The sequence below is a fragment of the Patagioenas fasciata genome, chromosome 18 (genome assembly GCF_037038585.1).
Source record: "Patagioenas fasciata isolate bPatFas1 chromosome 18, bPatFas1.hap1, whole genome shotgun sequence".
NCBI lineage: Eukaryota > Metazoa > Chordata > Aves > Columbiformes > Columbidae > Patagioenas > Patagioenas fasciata.
Window position 1 is genome coordinate 8,769,233 of NC_092537.1, and position 15,372 is coordinate 8,784,604.

Below are 15,372 nucleotides of genomic sequence, written 5' to 3' on the forward strand. Positions count from 1 at the left end.
TTGTGCCACTGTGACACATGTACCTGTGAGCAAGGAACGGGCGTTATAAGCCCTGGGAGTAAATCCTGTCAATCTGGTGGTTTCTGCTTCGTTGGCAAATAATTACAGTGTGGAAAGAAAAAGTATTTGCTAAAAGCAGGAACTTAATGGGGTTTATAAAGGATGCTTTGTCCAAGCAGCCACTGGAGTTAATAAAACTCAGCTTGGGCTCCATAAAGGTCTGTAGAGCTTAAAGTCTGAGTTGTGCTGAGTGTTGCCAGGCTGGGGATTGGGGGCTGGCATTCGTCATTCCTGTCCAGTATTGCATAGAGAGCTGGGGGCGCAAAGGGTAATGAGGACTTGGGGTTGTGTGGGAACAACTGAGCGTCCTGGTGCGTGTGAAAGTTGGAGCCAAACAGGCAGAACCCTTCTTGTGTGCCAGCCAAGGGGTGGCTGCTGGCAAGCCACAGGATTTCACACCGATGGGATCCGTGTTTTACGACAGTGCCGCAAACTGTGGTCTGGTTTGGGGGCTCATTATAGTTAAGTGCTTGGTGCATTTGTCTTCATTTGATTTCCTCTGTCTTTAGAGGTCAGCAAGACTCAGTAAAGGGCCTGGAGGTGACAGGTCAGAAAACAAATATCAGGAAAATGAGTAATGGAGTTATTTGAAAAGCAGAGTTATTTGCTTTGAAGATCCAACTTTTTTTTTTCTGATTTTTTTTTTTAATGGATAAAAAAATAATTTTCTCAAAATATCCCCCTTTTTTTTTTTGTTTAAAAACTTTAAACAAACTTTTCGTGTCGCTTTGCTCAGGATAGAGTTTGCAATTTAATAACCTTGTTATGTTACAAATCCTGAGACTTCACGACTCCTGCACTAGTCCATCTGCCAAGCAGAGAGCATTTCTTGACCTTTTAAAGAAAGCCAGAGATAATGAACCATTTGGACTGTAGGATGCCCTAGCTACTTGGAATAAAATCAGCGTGGCTGTGAATTTTGGAGAGGAACAAACGTGCAGCTCCGAGCCAGCAGTGCGGGCTGAGAGTTCACAGTGATCTTCTGACTGCAGCAACAGCCATAAACTCCTTTAAAACAGCTAATAAATCAGAGGACATGGCCGGAGTGAGATCTGGGCTTCACAGGGGCTTTAGAAAGTGTCTGAAAAGGTCTAGAGAAGGAGGATCCTTCAAAAATCTCATTGGCTCTTGAGAAATGCAAATACTGAAGAGGCTGATGGGGGCAGAAGCTGCTGTTGCTGTTATTGATGGCACTGGAAATGTGCAGTGCATGCCACACATTTTGCGTTAGACACATTGGAGGTCCAATGGTGAAAGGATGTTGCTTTCATCACTGTTTTCTGTGGTGAGTTTTAGTCCTTCTCTGAAAACAGAAACCTGAAATACAGGTGTTGTCCCAGGCCAGGTGTCCCGTCTCAGGTCAGAAACGTCCCCTGGGAAGCAGCGCTGACCCCTGTCAGTGAAAGGGCCCTTGTGCATCCCAGATGATGTGGTTGGGGAGTGGAGATGGAGCACCCAAACTGTCCTTCCCGTGGGTCCACCACAACGGTGCTTCAGATGGGCATCTCCTGACCCAGCCCTGAAACCACTGGGTCCAGCTCTGAGGCTCCTGTGGAAAATGAGAGGACCGGGGTTCTCTGGTCCTTTCTGGAGACCAGCAGATGTTCATGGGTGATCCTTTCTGCACTCATCCACAGATGATTCTTTCTGCCTTTGTCCATCAGGTCTCTGCTGCTTGGGGAATTGCAGCAGGGCTGTGATTTTTCCTTCCTCCTGCATGTGGTTGCTCATGTCAATGCTCTCTGCTCAGACCAAGTGGTTTTGCTTTTCAGCCACTGGCTGAGTTACTCTGTCCCTTTTCCTTCCATTTTCCATGGTATTTCCATCTTTGCAGCCAGCTTAGCAGAGAAGGACCAAGCTCCTGCCCGCTGCAGCTGGGGGGTGCTCCCAGGACCTGATTTGACACACATGGACATGGACAGGGACACATGGGAACACACACAGGCGTGCAAACATGGCACAGGACAGGGCTGGCATGAGTTTTACTTCCACAGCCTCCATTCCATTGCATGCAACTTGCTCTGCGGTTCCAGCAGAAAGGACGTAGGGTGGAGCAGGGGAAGGGATGGCCAGCACGCTCCAGCCCTTGCCTGGCTGGTGCCATGGAGAAATGGATGATTAATTTGCTGAATGCATCACTGAGGATATACGTGTTCTTCCTGTGCCATGAAAACAGGGCCAGAGCCTTGGTCTGTAAGTCTTTTATGAAACGATTACATAATTGGTCATGATTAAACCATAAATATAATGTTGATTAAACCATGGTTAAATTATTCATGTATCTAGCTATTCATACAATACATAAGGAATTTATTGCAATGGGTTGCCATGCTTGATGTTAAAAACTTGCTGTTGTGCTGACTAGCAACTAGAATGGCAAAAATACATAAGATGGTAGGGGAATGACTTTCTGCATTATGACTGTAATATAAATGGAGCTGTCATTTAAACTGAAATAGCATTAGCTTTATGGTGATTTTTAGCCACAGGTCTCATGTCATAGCCTGCTTTCCTGCCAAGGGAACATGGGCAGGCTTGCTCTCCTCTAACAGGGGAACCCAAAGCGTTGCAGAATGTGGCCACCGCCGTGGTGGTGGCGAAGAGCCAGGTAGTACAGTCGCTTAGTGCCATAATAAGCAATCGTTTAGCTAAGGGAAACCTCCAAAGTCAACACTCCTAAGGAAAATCCCAGGACTGTTTTGGTGTCTGGCAGAGTAGATGAAACACCAGGCTGAAGGGGTTTCTCCAAGTGGTCTTCTTCTCTCCATACAGCATTTGCTTTTTTCCTTCGAAGCTGGAAAGCCTGGGGCATGGATAATGCACCCCATGCTACAGGAGGCCTATTTATACTGGTCGCTGGAGAGTCTTCTTGTTGCCATCATCTCCAGAAATAAGACATGGATGTTAGAAATGGGTGAGTGTGAGTCTGCTCTGATGCCCAGGCTGGTTTCAGACCCAAGGTCAAGGGTGGTTGGGTCAGAGCAACATCCTCAGTGCGAGTGGCCTGCAGAGGAGCACGTTGGTGAGGCTCTGCATTCACCTGCATCTCCCTCCTTTGCCCTTTAAAGCTGAGGGTGAGGAAGGAAGGAGCGTGAACTCAGCTCCCGGGTGGATGTCCATAATAGGAACGGTGCCTGGAGAGGCATTTGGTCCTCATTAGCAGATGCTCGGTAGCTGTTTTGTCATTTTTCTTGTTTGTCATAAAAAATAAATACATTTTAATAGATGATCTTGCAGAGCAAGTTTTGGCAACAAAATAGACCGTGTCCCGTTATAAACTCGGTGTGTATAATTTGAAGCAAGATGGAATATAAAACCATTTCAAGCTCGGATGAGGGAGAGGGAAACACAGATTTAGGTCTTGATTGCGCTGAAATGAAAAACAGCACATTCTCAGTGTATTAAATCAGGCATTCTGTTTTATGGAGTCCAAACTATAAGCAGCCTTTTTCAGAATAATTAATCACATTATTTATTTTTTCATTTGAAAAGTTTGGGGAGGGTATTTCTTTTAGAGATATTTGATGCAGAAGAGCAGCCCTAAACACTATAGAAGAGTATTTGGAGAGCAAGGAGGACTTGAAGGGAACGTTCCTGTCAAAATCCCATCTGTTAGCAGAGATGTGATGAATGCCATGATGAGCTCATGGGAATGCCATGTCTGATGGGGAAACCTGGGCTCCGGAGCTGAGGTGAGGTGAGCAGAAGAGGCGATGATACAGCTGGTGATGTGGTGGCCACCTCTGCTTTCCCAGACCAGCCTTAAGAGTAGGTTAATGGGGCCTGGGGGCTGGTGGGGTGTCCTTCAGCAGAGGATGCTCCTTGTCTGACCCCCAGGCCCGTGGTGTGTTCATCTTCCAGCCAGTTTGGAAAAACCTTTCCCTTGCTCTTGCTAAATCATAGAATAGTTTAGGTTGGGAGGGACCTTTAAATGTCAGCTAGTCCAACCCCCCTTAAAGTGGGCGATTAATTCTTACTGGTATCAGAAATGGAACAGGTCTCCACTCTCAGCACTGACTCCATCATGCTGCAGAGCCACAAGCAGAGGACCTGATCCCCCACCGCCGTAAACCAGCACAGCTTTACCGGAGCTGGAAGATGGATGCGAATTTCTGCCAAGGAAAGAGAGAGATCCAAAGTGTTTTCCTCCATTCTCCCATTGCATAAAGCAAAATGGCTCCTCTGGTTTTGGAGCTGTGGGGCTGGTTTGCCCCAGTCTGCTCTGGCTGTTCAATTCTGATTTCAGTAGAGCCGGTGTAAATCCAAACCAGCTTGAGGGAAGTCGGTCAGGTTCCTGGAGACTCGAGGCTGGAGGAGATAGGAAACTATTCACAGCTTGTATGTAGCTGTCAACATTATATATAAAAAGCTGGCTGAATACAGCAACAATGTGCTACAGGCAGGGCGCTAATCTCTCTTGTTATTAAGTTTCCTGACATTTCCCATTATCTGGGCTTCTTTACAGTTCTTTACAGGACTGTAAAACTTTAATCTTGTAGGTTGAAATGCATCACCTATGTGCCATCCATGACACAGGCAGTGCCACCAGGTGAGATCCTGCTTTTTCTTGATTTTCTGAAGAGCTGGGAAGCTGCACAAACCTCACCTGTGTTAAAAATAGCAATTGATTAAGCTGCAAAGTCTTGCACGCTGGAGGAGTTCAAGCCAGCATTCCTCCTACCTGGTTGTTCAACCTGGAGAAGAGAAGCTCTGGGGAGACCTTATTGTGGCCTTTCTGTACTTAAAAAGGGCCGATAAGAAAGATGTGGACAGACTTGTTAGCAGGGGCTGTTGCGATAGGACAAGGGGTGATGGTTTTAAACTAAAGGAGGGAGATTCAGGCTGGACATGAGGAAGAAATTGTTGACCTGAGGGTGGTGAGAGCCTGGCCCAGGTTGCCCAGAGAGGCGGTGGATGAACCATCCCTGGAGACATCCCAGGCCAGGCTGGACGGGGCTCTGAGCAACCTGAGCTGGTGAAGATGTCCCTGCTCATGGCAGGGGTGGCACTGGGGAGCTGGGAAGGTCTCTTCAACCCAAACCATTCTATGATTCTTTGCTTCTAATGCACACAAGAAGGCAAACCAACCTTTTTTTTGAGCTGGAAAGTGGCGTGTTTTACTGGAAAACCCAGCCAGTTTGCTTTGGCTGTGCTGCCACCCATCCTCATGGCAACTGTACTCCTGCTGCCATTCCCTGGTTGGGGTACTTAATGCCAGAGGTGTTGTGGCAATATGTTGGAGCCGAAACATATCGGCTTTGTGCCAAAATAATTCACTTACAGTTGTTTAATGTTTTGGGGGTTTTTTACGATGAAAAATCAAAATTTCCTCTGCAAGATGAGACATGATTTCAGTGGGGTGGGGGAGGATTGAGTGCTGGTGGTGCGGGAAAAGGAAATAACTTTCTTTAAAAAAAAGAAACAACAAACCTAAAAATGACTTTTCCTTTGCAAAATAAATTTTATGACACGTTTTTCTACCAGCCCTAATTTTGAACAGTGTTAGCAATTTGGTGCCAGCTTGGTGAGTGCTGGAGCACCTCGCATTCGTGTAGGAAGTGGTATAAATCCCAGCACCAAATCTGAGGCTGGCACTGGGCCTTTCTCACTGGGACCCTGCAGATCAAGGTACCCCCCAGGAGATACCATCTCAGTGGGATCAGTACACAAAACCGCGGTCTTCTCACAGCTGTATTAGAAATACAAATCCTGCGATGAACCGTTCAAGCATAGAAATGCGTTTTGGCTATCAGATGGTTGATAAAATCGTTGTGTTGACTAGACAGCTGGGTTAGTGATGCAATTAGATAACAATCTCATTTGGAGAGAAATTGTTCCTAAAGGGTCTGCTTTGGGATTCCCACACGTTGTGTTGCAAGGGCCCATGATGTGATGTTGCATCTGCTCCAGGCTGGCCACCTCCTGTCACTGAAGATGCACATGGGGTTGCAGGGCAGCGACTTATGGGGAAGGGTGAGCTGCATTTTGGAGTTTTTGATTTAACATTCAGTTCCTGGCTCTACACTACAGTTTCTCTTGCCCACGTGTTGGCCTCCTTGTGCCACCAGCAAGGCTTGGAGCCACTGTTGTGTCCAGGGGTGGGAGCTCCCTAGACCCAGTTGTGTTTTATTAATAAGCCGAAAGAGCTGCAGGCTCTGGCTGACGGATGGGGTCAAGGTGTGTGTGTGTGTGTGTTCTGAGCCTCCGTGAGCTCTGGCTGTTTGTCATCCGCAAACCCAAAGAGGAAAAAACACAATTTTCAAGACATAAGGAGCAGAAAGGGTTGCACTACTCGCTGGTTTGCTTGAAGCAAACAGATCAATAACACTTGATATAATACATACCGAAATAAAACCAAATCAGACCTCAGCTTGTTGGATCTCGAGGGATATATTTTGTGGCTGAAAAGGTGGCTTTTCTCCTTGGAAATGACACTGTGTTCCCTGTTTTGTGGGTTTTGTGGGTATTAAGGTAAAGAAATGGGAATTTTTCTCTGAACGTTCTTTCTGGTTTGATTTGGCTTCTGTTGAATGACACCCTGAATGCTGCCCCTGTTTGCCAGGCTGGTGCCGTTTCGCTGTAGTTGGTTGTCCATGCTTGTCAGCTAAGAGAGATCACCAGGGAGCTGAGCACTCCATGATGATCATAGAGTCATAGAATAGTTTGGGTTGAAGGGACCTTCCCAGCTCCCCCAGTGCCACCCCTGCCATGAGCAGGGACATCTTCACCAGCTCAGGTTGCTCAGAGCCCCGCCCAGCCTGGCCTGGGATGTCTCCAGGGATGGTTCATCCACCACCTCTCTGGCCAACCTGGGCCAGTATTATTGTATTATTATGATGGAGACCTCACGTTTGTTTTCCCTTCTCACTGGCGAGCTGTGTGTCTCCTGGGGAGCAGTGCAGGAGCAAACACCTGGTGGGAATGGAATGGCTGTGCTGAAGTAAGGACAATCCCTGGTGTAGGAGCTCTGAGGAGCTCCTCTGTGATGTGCTCTGCCCCCAGAATGAGTAAATAAAAGCCTCCTAATTTATTTATGATGCAAATAGCAACTGTGCGTTCAGCCCTAGGATTTGTTGATTATTTATTTAGAGCCTCTTGTCTCGGGGGTACTGGCTGTTTGCGTGCAGGAGGCATCTGTCTGGGTTTATTACCCACAAACAGAGATTTCGCTTCTTGGGCTGTGGCTGCTAATGTTTTTGAAAGCCTGCTGTGGAAACAGAAATCCTTCCAGGGACCCACAGATTCCTCTGGTCCTTCCTCTTCAGAGCCAACAGCAGCAGCTCATGGTGTCCCCAGCCCCTCTGAAAACCCCTCCTGCACCATGTCCTGCACCAACGGAGCAGCTGAACACTGAGCTGCTCTGAGCATGAAGGTTTCTGCTGTGATAGCACCAAGAAGTGATGGCTAAAATCCAGTTGCTCTAGGTCCTTAACCTCAAGAAGCTAAAGGGAAGGTATGTAGGAGATGGATACAGGCAGATCTGAAAACAGTGGGACAGTATTTGGCATAATACACTAGTGATGGTTGCTTGGGACTCCTTCCTCTTGCCCCATGATGGGAGGCAGTGTCACTGTGTACCAGAAGTGTTGGATTTGTCTTGTTCTACAACCAGACACAAAAAGCAGCTTTGTTGTGTTCCCAGGGACCTGAGAGTGAATCGGTGTTGCCTTGTGACTGTTACCGCAAGGTGCCTTTAAATACAGCTGGTTCTTCTCAGGTTGGTGGCTGATAAAGTTTTTGCACCGGGCTTTAGGAAGCTAATGACACTCATGTGACACATCCTTCTCAGGTTGTCCCCTTGGCTTTGGCAGCTGATGGAGCACAAGTCTTTCTGCAGAGAGTCCATCGTTAGTGATCCATGGCTTGGACCAGACCTCATCTCCAAAGCTTTGGTGAAGGGTTGTCCCAGCAGGTGGATGAGCCTGGGAGGGTCAGATTATGACCTGCTGCCGCTATCTCATTATCCACCACGTTATCGTGGCTGAAATATCTGTAATTATCCATTGCAGGAGTCCCTTCTTTATAGAATCATGCGACAGTCAGAGTTTTAGAGGCAACAGTGAATTTTTTGAGATTTCTTTTCAAAAAGCTGTATTTACCCTTTTATTTGAATGTCTGACTAACAGACTTAGAGCACATGGGTAGGAACTGTTTTCCTGGTATCCCCATGCTGTGTTTTTTTCAGAGTAAAATCATTTATGTTCATTAAGTCTCAGAACTGTGAGGTAGAAATAGAAGAATTAATTCATCCTCCATAGCACAGCTGGCCAACCCGCAACAGGGGGCGATTAAATCCAGACTTAGATGATCAAACTCAGCCACCTAAAGGAGTGTCCGAAGGCTCTGGTCCAAGCTCAGATCACTGTAGGTCTTGGATCTCTTCTCTTGCAGGCTGAGAAAAGTTTGCTGTTAAGCCAGATAGATTTTGCTTGGCTCCTTCACTCATGGCAGATTTCTACAGCTTTCCAGGACTTCAGCCATTCTTATGGGTCTTCTCGGAAGAAGACCAGCTTTTCAGCCTGCACCTCAAGATGTGGAGCTGCCTAGGACCTTACAGACAGGATCCAACCTAAATTCTGGATACCTTGTGCAGGAAGCCACCCCAGTGGTTAGTGGTGAAAACCACTGCTAGCTAGTGGCAGAAAGTCTTTTAGAGCTGGCAAAGGTGAGAAAAAAGGGGGATATCTGGGAGCCCCTGTGCTCCAAGAAGGCATTTAGGGTTTGAAGTGGTGCAGCATTCTTGTACACATCAGTGTGTGTGCTGGAGGGACAAAAGGGGCCAGATGCAGATAAAGAGCAGAGTGGTAAATGTTGTACCTGCTCTGTGTGTGCATCCCCAGGAGTGAATCATAGAATCATAGAGTAATTTCACTTGGAAGGATAATCAGGATAATCAAGTCCAACCATAGCCTAACCTAACTCTAACCCATGTCCTTGAGAACCTCATGTAAATTCCTTTTAAACCCCTCCAGGGATGGTGACTCCACCACTGCCCTGGGCAGCCTGTTCCAATGCCTGATAACCCTTTCCAGGAAGAATTTTTTCCTAATATCCAATGTGAACCTCCCCTGGTGCAACTTAAGGCCATTTTCTCATGTCCTCTCACTTGCGACTTGAGAGAAGAGACCAACACCTCCCTGGCTCCAAGCTCCTTTCAGGCAGTTCAGAGATCAGAAGGTCTCCTCTCAGCTCCTGTTCTCCAGCTGAACCCCCCAGGTCCCTCAGCTGCTCCCATCACACTTGTGCTCCAGCCCCTCACCAGCTTCATCACCTCCTCTGCACTCTCTCCAGCACCTCGATGTCCTTCTTATGATGAGGGAACAATGAAGTGAACACACCTGGAGTCATTTTGGGAGATACTCAAATACCGGAGAAACCTATAGAGATGCACAAATGGGGCCTTGGTGACAACTGGTGTCTCGGCTGAAGGGAAGGAGAGCTGGGGCTGGCTCTGCTGCGGGGCAGGACACAGCCTGTGGCTGGTTTTGGGGGGCGGCTGTGATGTGCAGCCAGAATGCCCCATCCTGGTACAGCACCAGCACTGTGGCTGGGCTGGGCTCTGCGGCCATGTTGGGCTTGGACTCAAGCCAGAGCGAATCTTGGTGAAGGGCTGGGGTGAGGAGGGGGGGTAATGAACTGTTTAGAGGGCTGTGAATAGCAGCTTTCAACAGCTGTCATTTCCCATTACAACTGGCTCAACATGGAAAAGCAGCGCAGGGCCCTGGGAGGAGACATTCCCCCTGCCTCTGAGTCCCAGTGGGTCCATCCATGGTCTCCTTGGTCTCTTTGGAGACTGAACCTTTCAGCTTGAACCTGCTACAGGGACTGCTAAAGGGCGGGCTGGACCCACCAGCTGCAGGACACCAGTTCTTCCCTCACTTCGCCCAAGCAACAAGTGATAGGATGAGAGGAAATGGCCTCAAGTTGCACCAGGGGAGGTTGAGGTTGGATATTGGAAAAAGTACTTCCCAGAAAGGGCTGTGGGGCATTGGAACAGGCTGCCCAGGGCAGTGGTGGAGTCACCATCCCTGGAGGGGTTGAACAGACGGAGATGAGGTTCTTGGGGACATGGGGCAGTGCCAGGGTTGGGTTAACAGCTGGTCCTGATCTTGAGGGTCTCTTCCAACCAAAATCATTCCGTGATTTTACGATGGTGAGAGGATCAGAAGTGCCCAGGACCTTGCTGTGCTTGATGTGAGTTGATGTGGATGATGCACAAATACAAACCCTTGCAGATCTAAAGGAATTCTGCAGCACCTAACCTGCATGCAAGGATGCCGAGCACATGAATCTTCAAACAAGGCATTATGTAGAGAGAGCTTTCTGCCAAAAGGTAGCAGAGAATTTGATGTAAAACCAGAAATATGATTCAGTTGCCTTGGAATACAATATCCTCCTGAGCTGGCTTGCATATCACTTCACAAAGATCAGCTGTCCACCAAAATACCACTACCTCCCAAACTTGGCTGCATTTCGGTGCTTGTGGGATGTAGTATAAAAAGGAAAGGAGGGTGATTGAGTGTCTCTGTTTCCAATTGACCATGGTGCGAAGTGCCTAAATCTAAGCCTGAGGATGGAGCTACACCCTGTGTATGGGTGGTTGTAGGCATTCTTGGTGTAATTTCTAGTTGGAGATGGGTGTGGTGGTGCTGGAAAGGAAGGAGAGCTTGGAAAAGGAGTTTCCAACAAGGAGTAGCCAAAGGAAACTGATTTATGCCAATGAATTGGAACTGGGAGTACAAAGGCAGAGAGTAATTCTTATGCTCTGAAGCTCATTCATTTGCTTAATTCTGCGTTTGGGAAGATGGTACAGGAAAGGAGAGTGGCCACGGGTTGAGCACAGAAATCCCCAAAGCCCATATCTGACAGAATTATTCACTTTTCTTTACTGAGCGGTGTATGCGGGCAGCTCTGAGCAAGCACCACACTGAGATGCTCTGGTGTGCATGGGGGAAAAAGGGCTGGGAGGAAGGAGGAGAAGGAAAAGCCACATTGCTCCGAGGCCAAGCTGGGGATGGAGCAGAGAAGGGATGTGAAGCAGAAATAACACTTCTGCAAGAGCGAGCCGTATAGAAGCAGCTGCTGCACTCCACTCACTCAATGTCTCCCCACCTGCAGCTCCCTTGAACCTTCCCTTTCATCCCTTCAGTCTTTATTTCATTTGATTAATAGAAAAAAACCTTCTTTCCTTCTCTCAGCAGAGATACTGGAGCGCAGCCCACGGGCTGGGAGCAGAGGGAGGGAATAGCTGCAGCTTGGCTTCTCCTCTCTGACCAGCAGCCAGCTCCCTATCTCGGGATGGATCCAACAGGAGCACGGGAACTCGCATCCAAGCAGCCCCGGTGCTCTGCCAGGGCCACACAGGTAGCAAAGAGCCTGACACAAAGTCAAGTGCAACATCTCGGAGTCTTTTTATTTTATGGTTTTTTTCAGTTGCCTCCCCTGTATTTCAGAGCAGGAACATTCTGATGTGCGCGGAGGACTCGCCAAAACTCCACATGCTCCAGTCTCCCACACGGACACCCCTGCGTGTGCACAAACGCATGCCTGTGTCCGTAGGAAATCTGGATCAGAGGACAACAACTATACGCTGGAGTAATATGTTGCTTGTGAGACGCCGAGGTCCTTTGTAGGAGAACAAGTAGTAGGCTGTTCTGTTCGGCTCTTTATTCAGACTCGGTGTTTCTGCCTCAGGGCAAAATGGGCTGGGGACTACCAGTTCAGGGAACTTGTCCTTCTCCAGCTTCTTCTGCATCATTGCTCAAAGCCTCATCCAGCCTGGCCTTGAACACTCCCAGGGATGGGGCATCCACAGCGTCTCCAAGCAGCCTGTTCCAGGTCACCACCACCCTCATAGTGCAGAATTTCTTCCTTATATCTCATCTAAATCTCCCCTCTTTCAGTTTAAAGCCATTACCCCTCGTCCTATTGCTACATAAAATCCCTCTTCAGCTTTCTTGTAGGTACTGGGAGGCTGGAAAGAAACGCTGGTTCAAGAAATGAGCACATGCCTCAGATCTGCTGCATTTCAGGAGGGGCAGTTAAGCATTTAAAATGCACCCAGTAAAGCTTGATAGTAACTATTTTCAACTTCTTTCTTTCTGAGAGAGGTGTTCTCCAGCCTGGGAATGGGCGTACTGCCACCTGACTTGACTGAGTAATCACTAATACCAACACATAGCTTAAACAGGTAGTTTCCTAACATCAGGACTAGCAAATGTGAGCCATCCAGCTGAGAGACAGTGACAGAAGTGGAAAAAAATATATGTATTTCAAGAATTAATTGTGGGCAGAGAAGGAGGCCGGTGTCAGTGGTACAGGAAAGACACAAGAAAAGAAACCTCTCCAGGATAATAGAATTTAAACATTTACAGAAGACATGCAAATGCAGACGTTTGCTCAACGAGGGGCCTCTGGATTTTTCGTAATGAGCTCTAATGCGAAGAGGAAATTAAAGAACTCTGTTTTCCACTCTGCCCGGTTGCAAAGCGTCTGCGTGGGGAGCGGGGCCGGTGCCAGGGAGGGCTGGTGGATGCTGACGGGGAGGACCGGGCCGAGGAGGGACGTTTCTGCTCTCAGACTGACAAATGGTACTTGTCAGGAATATTTTCTTATAGACAGAGTATTCTTGTTTTTTCAGCAAAGGAAACAACTAATTCAACCAAACCGAAACTCTACGTAGGAGAAGATCAGCCTGAATAAACTTCTTGACCAAGTGTTTTTGTTTTCTTTTTCTGTAAAGGCTCTTCCAAGATGGTCCAGTGTCTGAGACCATTTCTTTTTTGAAATAGAAACATCCGGTTCTCTAGTCCGTAATACTTTTCATTTTGAATTGTAAGCTAAGTATAGCATGAATGGGGCTTCTTTGTTGAAGGTTGGGGAGAATTGAAACCAAATGTTTAAAAATTATCTATCCAAAATGCTTGGCTTGACTGAACTCAAACGACTGTTGTTTTTTACAAGCTATAAACAATATTGAAATTCTGACTGTTTATCCCCGTATGACTTGAGATTTGTTTACAATTTTTTAGACGTTCTTCAGGAACTAAAAACCTGTTCCTCGTGTATATTTATGCTGGCAGCTGCTATCTAAAGGACAGCTCAGCTCCTCGAAAAGTAGAAACATATGACGATTTTCTCTTCAGTAAAGCTGGTAAAATACAGGGTGTCAAACCAGGATGACAGTTTGGCTGATGGGGTGATGGTTGTGACCAGGCAGTGGTTGTGACAGGACTGGGGTAATTGTGGACCAGAGAAAGCTCATCTGGCACCTCTAGTTCACCAATACATACGGGGCAATATCCAATTTATATGGGCTGAGCTGGCCATGTCCTGAGCCCCAGCCCTGCCAGCAGCTCACATGCATAGCCATACAAATAACTTCTTTATTTGACCTTGAATCTTCTCATAGTGCAAAATGGAGGAGTTTGGTCTCAGGCCAACACTGGGTTTGAGTTACAGGGAAACTCAGTGAGGTTTGTTTGGTTTTGTTAATCATGGTATAGTGATGCCATTGGTTATATCTTTATGATTCCCATGGCAGGTGACTAGAGATGTGTCTGTGGGATAAGATGCGCCCCTCAATTGGTGTCCTTGGTCTGTGGCTTCACTTTGGACAACAGACCGGCTCTGGGCTGAGCAGACATGATCTTTTAGTTGGAAGACCTGCTTAAAAAACCAAACAAGAACCAACCAACAAACAAAACCGACCCAAAACAAACCAGTAGGAAATGATTCCTGACAATGCAGCAAATCCTGCGATGCTGCTGAACTGATAATGTACTCAGAGGGCTGGATGCTCTCCTCTGCCTCCACCAGCCCCACACCTCGCTGGAGCCTTCCCTGATTGTGTGGGGAGCCTGCGGTTGCAGCACAAGCCTGCTGCACCCCCCAAACACACGGGTCCCATTGCAGGGCTGTTGTGCACCGGCAGAGCCCTGGGGAGCTGCAGAGAGGCAGCGAGCGGCTGCAGGCGTGCGGGCAGGCAGGTCATTAGATTCCTGACTGCGTTTGCCCTGTCGATATGATGCATTCAGCCGCTTTCCTCTGTGCTCTTAAACTTGTCCTTCTCGGGAGAATTTTTTCACTCCATTGCCATCTCTGCCCAGCTGTGGGGGGTCTCCAGCAGTAAGAAATATAGAAAATATATTGATTCTGTTCCAAAAGGTCTGTACAAGGGAAGTTAAGTGCTCCCCAGCCAATACCCCTCGGTCATTTCCTTTAGATGTTGCTCACATGCCCTAAATCACAGCTGTTGATGAAAGAACAAAAGAAATGAGCTGGAGAAACCATGGCCAAGGAGGTCTAATCCTGTCTACAGCATCACCATTGCCCCGGCGTTAATGGAGGAACTCGCAGAGGCCGGATGCTGGTGTGTCAGTGAAGAAGGACCCTCCGCTTCCAGGACTGTTCCGAATTGCAGGAGAGCAAATTGCCGAGAGCTCTGGGAGGGGAGCAGGTACTTGTGGCTGATAAACTGTGTTTTAAGTCCATCTGCTGCGCTGAGGACCTTGGGTAACACTCCCACCAGTGAATTTGGCCTCCATAACTTACACAGTTGTCTTAAGAACTGCGAGATGATTATTACCCTTATTATTCCTATTTAACGATGCTGAAACGCAGGTGCTGAGTCTTTCTTGAAGACCTCTGCTTGGCTCCCAGCAGCTTCCACCATGAGCTGGGCTGTCCTTAGGGCATTGCTGGGTCATCAGGTTTGGAAGCTGCTGGGTCAGGCGTTGTGCCGGAGGCTCAGCGCGGTGTTGGCCGTCGCCAGCAACTTCACACCGGGACAGACGATGCATCCAAAGCCACATTCACACAGTGCAGTGTGAGCCCGAGGGCAGCGTTGGACCTGGATTAATGAGAATTGTCCCCACGGAGCAATGAGCCTGCGGGATGGAGCGAGCTCGAGCAGCCGTGTGGACAGCACTAAGATGAAGGAGGTATAATTTTTTGTCAAAAGCCATAGCTGGCCAACGTCTTAGGTAATAAATGCTATGAATTGAGGAATGCAGCCTCGTTATTGCCTGGCGGAGGGGAATTCATTCTGCACATTGGCTCCTCCGGAGTTTTCCACCCCAGGCGTCGCTGATTTCTTACCACCACATAGATATTTCTGTATTTCAGCAAAATTCCCCACTTCTAATCTGGATAGTCCTCGCTGGGTGGAGTGCAAAACCCACATTGTTAACTCCGGATAACAGTAATTAAAAGAAAATAAAATCAAAGGTGTTCAGAAAAGAAATGGAACATTTTTCCGTGGAAGCCAAACGATTATATTAAACTTCAGCGGTTTAATAAAATACTATGAAG

At 47.7% G+C, this 15,372-nt stretch overlaps 1 long non-coding RNA gene across 3 annotated transcripts in view; it reads left to right on the top strand.

The window, feature by feature from the left end:
* Positions 1–13,957, top strand: part of LOC136109453 (uncharacterized) — a 90,703-nt gene extending 76,746 nt beyond the window's left edge. For all 3 annotated transcript variants that reach the window (XR_010652503.2, XR_011741811.1, XR_011741812.1), the window contains one exon: positions 11,259–13,957. This is a non-coding gene — a long non-coding RNA (uncharacterized lncRNA). The remainder of the gene's footprint in view (positions 1–11,258) is intronic.
* Positions 13,958–15,372: the final 1,415 nt, after the last annotated feature.